Below are 6,000 nucleotides of genomic sequence, written 5' to 3' on the forward strand. Positions count from 1 at the left end.
CGTAATAACGACATGTTCTAAAGTATTTACGTATCCCTCAGACACCACCAATCAACGTGTCCCTCTCCTTTGTGAATACCGACGCAAAATACTCATTAAGGACCTCACATACTTCCTTTGGTTCTACTCATAATTTCCCTCTGTCTTTGAGTGGACCAACTTTTTCTCTAGCTATCCTTTTGTTCCTAATATAAGTATAACATGCCTTGAGATTCTCCTTAATCCTGTCTGCCAATGGCATTTCGTGACCCCCTTCTGGCCCTGGTACCATGATCATCAATGACGGGGTGGGAACCTATGCAAGGAGGAGGAAACACTGACCGAAACAAAAGACAAAAGGGGAATAAGAAGAGTGAAGGGCGAGAAATCAAGGATCAGAATCAAACGGAGCATCAGTGAAAGGTAGTGGAACGGGACAAGGAATGTTAAAAAGATAAGCCTGAAAGCTTTGTGCCTTAATGCACGGAGCATTCGCAATAAAGTGGGTGAATTAATTTTGCAAATCGATGTAAACAGGTATGATATTACGGAGACATGGCTGCAGAATGACCAGGGATGGGAACTGAACATCCAGGGCTATTTACTATTTAAGAAAGACACACAAAAAGGTGGTGGTGTTGCATTGCTGGTTAAAGAGGCAATTAATCTGAGAAACACCAAGGGGCAAAAACCATTACTGGGGATTGTGTATGGACCCCAAACTGCAGTGGGAATGGCATTAAACAGGAAATTAGAGACTCATGCAATGAAGGAACATCTGTAATTATGGATAATTTTAATCTGCTATAGATTGGGCAAATCAAATTCGCCACATTACTGTAGAGGAATTCCTCGAGTATAAGGGATGGTTTTCTGTACCAATACGTTGAGGATAATGAGCAGGCCATTCTAGACTGGGTACTGTGCAATGAGAAATGAATCATTGGCTATCTTGTGCGTGACCCTTTGGGGACGAGTGACCATAATATGATAGAATTCTTCATCAAGACGGAGAGTGACAGAGTTAATTTTGAGACGAGAAGGGCAGCACGCTGGCACAATGGTTAGCACTGCTGCCTCATGGCGCCGAAGTCCCAGATTCGATCCCGGCTCTGGGTCACTGTCCAAGTGGAGTTTGCACATTCTCCCCGTGTTTGCGTTTCACCCCCACAATCCAAAGATGTGCAGTGTAGGTGGATTGGTCACGTTAAATTGCCCCTTAATTGGATAAAATGAATTGGGTACACTGAAGTTATAAAAGAATAAAAAAGATTTTGAGACCAGAATCCTGAATCCAAATAAAGTAAACTACGATGTTATGAGGCGCAAGTTGGCTATGATGGGTTGGGGAATGTTAGTTAAACTGATGACAGCGGATAGGCAATGGCAAACATTCAAAGAGTTCAGCGGTACAAAGAAAGGTACAGCACAGGAACAGGCCCTTCGACCCTCCAAGCCTGTGCCGCCCATGCTGCCCGTCTAAACACATGGATAGGATGGGTATAGAGGGATACAGCACGAGGAAGTGATTAGGGTTTTGGCCAAGGGTGGTATCATGACACGTGGTACAGGCTTGGAGGGCCGAAGGGCCTGTATTCTTTGTTGTTTCTTTGTTTTTAAACTAAAATCTTCTACACTTCCTGGGTCCGTATCCCTCTACACGGTAGCACTGTGGTTAGCACAATTGCTTCACAGCTCCAGGGTCCCAGGTTCGATTCCGGCTTGGGTCACTGTGCGGAGTCTGCACATCCTCCCCGTGTCTGCGTGGGTTTCCTTCGGGTGCTCCGGTTTCCTCCCACAGTCCAAAGATGTGCAGGTTAGGTGGATTGGCCATGATAAATTGCCCTTAGTGTCCAAAATTGCCCTTGGTGTTGGGTGGGGTTGCTGGGTTATGGGGATGGGGTGGAGGGGTTGACCTTAGGTAGGGTGCTCTTTCCAAGAGCCGGTGCAGACTCGATGGGCCGAATGGCCTCCCTCTGCACTGTAAATTCTATGATAATCTATTCCCATCCTATTCATTTGTTTTTTCCATATGCCCCTTAAATCTCACAATCGTCCCTGCTTCCACCACCTCTCCGGCAGCGAGTTCCAGGCACCCACCACCCTCTGTGTAAAAAAACGTGCCTCGTACATCTCCTCTAAACCTTGCCCCTCACACATTAAATCTATGCCCCCTAGTAATTCACTGCAACCATTGTTCTTTCCTGTCTGGCGCAAAAGTAAAATGGGAAAGGTGGCCAATCCATGGCCACCAAATTAAATTGGGAAATTAAGATAGCATTAGCTCCAAGGAAGAAGCATACAAATTGGCCAAGAAAAATAACAGGTCTAAGGATTGGAAACAGTTAAAAATTCTGCAAAGGAAGACCAAGGGATTAATTAAGAAATTGAAGTTAGAATACAAGAATAAAATTCCAGGAAACATCAAATCTGAATGTAAAAGCTTCTATAGTTATGTGAAGAGAAAAAGATGATGATAAATGTAGGTCCCTTACAATCAGAAACAGGAGAGTGTATAATAGGGAACAAAGAAATCGCTGAGAAACTAAACACATACTTTGGTTCTGTCTTCATAAATGAGCACTGTACGAAGTCTTACAACACCAGGTTAAAGTCCAACAGGTTTGTTTCGATGTCACTAGCTTTTGGTGTGGAGATGCCGGCGTTGGACTGGGGTGAGCACAGTACGAAGTCTTACAACACCAGGTTAAAGTCCAACAGGTTTGTTTCGATGTCACTAGCTTTCGGAGCGCTGCTCCTTCCTCAGGTGAATGAAGAGGTCTGTTCCAGAAACACATATATAGACAAATTCAAAGATGCCAAACAATGCTAGGAATGCGAGCATTAGCAGGTGATTAAATCTTTACAGATCCAGAGATGGGGTAACCCCAGGTTAAAGAGGTGTGAATTGTCTCAAGCCAGGACAGTTGGTAGGATTTCGCAGGCCAGATGGTGGGGGATGAATGTAATGTGACATGAATCCCAGGTCCCGGTTGAGGCCGCACTCATGTGTGCGGAACTTGGCTATAAGTTTCTGCTCGGCGATTCTGCGTTGTCGCGGGTCCTGAAGGCCGCCTTGGAGAACGCTTACCCAGAGATCAGAGGCTGAATGCCCTTGACTGCTGAAGTGTTCCCTGACTGGAAGGGAACATTCCTGCCTGGTGATTGTTGCGCGATGTCCGTTCATTCGTTGTCGCAGCGTCTGCATGGTCTCGCCAATGTACCACGCTTCGGGACATCCTTTCCTGCAGCGTATGAGGTAGACAACGTTGGCCGAGTCGCACGAGTATGTACCGCGTACCTGGTGGGTGGTGCTCTCACGTGTAATAGTGGTATCCATGTCGATGATCTGGCACGTCTTGCAGAGATTACCATGACAGGGTTGTGTGGTGTCGTGGTCACTGTTCTGAAGACTGGGTAGTTTGCTGCAAACAATGGTTCGTTTGAGGTTGCGCGGTTGTTTGAAGGCAAGTAGTGGGGGTGTGGGGATGACCTTGGCAAGATGTTCATCGTTGAAGGAGCGCTGCTCCTTCCTCAGGTGACTTCCTGTTGGACTTTAACCTGGTGTTGTAAGACTTCGTACTGTGCTCACCCCAGTCCAACGCCGGCATCTCCACTTCATAAATGAGGACATAGATTATGTGCTAACAATGTTAGAGTCATAGAATTTACAGTGCAGAAGGAGGCCGTTCAGCCTACACTGGCCCCTGAAAGAGCACCCTACCTAAGCCCGCACGTCCACTCCATCCCCGTAACCCAGCAATTTTACCTAACTTTTGGACCTGCGGGGCAATTTAGTGTGACCAATTTAGTGTAACCTGCACATCATTGGACTGTGGGAGGTAACCGGAGCACCCAGATGAAACCCACGCGGACACAGGGTGACCGTGCAGACTCCGCACAGATCCCAATCCGGGAATTGAACCCGGGACCCGTGCGCTGTGAAGCTACACTGCTGACCACTGTGCTATCGCTATAGTTCGAGGGAGGAGCTAAAGGAAATCAGAATTAGTTGAGAAAGAATGTTGGGGAAATCTACATCCCGGAGGAAGTGGCTCTAGAAATAGTGGATGCATTGGTGGTCATCTTCCAGGATTCTATAGACTCTGGAACAATTCCTGCAGATTGGAGGGTGGTTAATGTAACTCCACTATTTAAAAAGGGAGATAGAGAGAAAACAGGCAATTATAAACCAGTAAGCCTAGAGTTAGGGTTAGGGTTAGTAGTGGGGAAAATTCGAGGTCATTATAAAAGATTTTACAGCAGAGCACTTGTAAACAGTTGTAGGAATGGACAGAGTAGGCATGGATTTATGAAGGAGAATCATGCTTGACATGCTTGACAAATCTACTGGAATTCTTCAAGGATACAACTTCAAGCTCTGTAGCTGATGAGGAGCCACACACACACAAAAGAAAAAAAAAACACACACACACAAACAAAAACAAACACACACAAACAAAAAACACACACAAAAACAAAAACAGTCACACACAAAAACAAAAAAACACACACACACACGAAAACGCACTCACACACACACACAAAAACACACACACACAAACAAAAATACACACACACAAACAAAAATACACACACAAAAACAAAAAAAACACACACACACAAAAAGAAAAACACACACACACAAAAACACACACACACACACAAACAAAAACACACACAGACACACAGACACACACAGACACACTCAGAGGCACACACACAGACACAGAGACACAGACACACACAGAGACACAGAGACACAGACACACACACGCACAGGCACACACACACAGACACAGAGACACACACAGAGACACACAGACACACACACAGAGACACACACAGACACAGAGACACACACACAGACACACAGACACACACACACACACAGACACACACACACACAGACACAGAGACACACACACAGACACACACACACAGAGGCACAGAAACACACACACACACACACAGGCACAGAGACACACACACACAGACACAGAGACACACACACACACACAGACACAGAGACACACACAGAGACACACACACACAGAGACACACACACACACAAAGACACAGAGACACACACACACACACAGACACAGAGACACACACACACAGATACAGAGACACAGACACACACACACACACAGACACAGAGACACACACACAGAGAGACACACACACACACACACACACAGAGACGCACACACGCCCACGCACAGATGCAGAGACACAGAGACACAGAGACACATACACACATACAAACATGCACACACACACACACATACAGACACAGAGACACAGACACACGCACACAGAGACACAGAGACACACACACACAGACACACACACACACACAGAGACACACAAACACACAGACACAGAGACACACACAGATGCAGGGACACAGAGACACACACACAGAGACACACATACAAACACTGACACAGAGACACACACACACAGACACAGAGACACACACACACACACACAGAGACACACACACTCACAGAAACAGAGGCACACACACACACACAAATACAAAAACAAACAAACACAATCACAATCACAAAAACAAAAAAACACACACACACACAAAAACAAACACACACGCACACACACACACAAAAAACAAACACACACACACACACTAAAAAACAAAATCACACACACACAAACAAAAACAAAAACACACACACACAAAAACAAAAAAAACACACACACACACAAAAACAAAAACACACACACAAAAACAAAACAAAACAAAACACAAAAAACACACACACAAAAACAAACACACACAAACAAAAACAAAAAAACACACACACACACACTCACAAAAACAAAAACACACACACGCACACACAAAAACACACACATACACACACACACAAACAAAAAAACACACACACAAAAACAAAAACACACACACACAAAAACAAACACACACAGACACACAAAAACAAACACACAGACACACACACAAAAACAAAAACACACACAGACACACACACA

Source organism: Scyliorhinus torazame, chromosome 28 (assembly GCF_047496885.1).
Source record: "Scyliorhinus torazame isolate Kashiwa2021f chromosome 28, sScyTor2.1, whole genome shotgun sequence".
NCBI classification, from domain to species: Eukaryota; Metazoa; Chordata; class Chondrichthyes; order Carcharhiniformes; family Scyliorhinidae; genus Scyliorhinus; species Scyliorhinus torazame.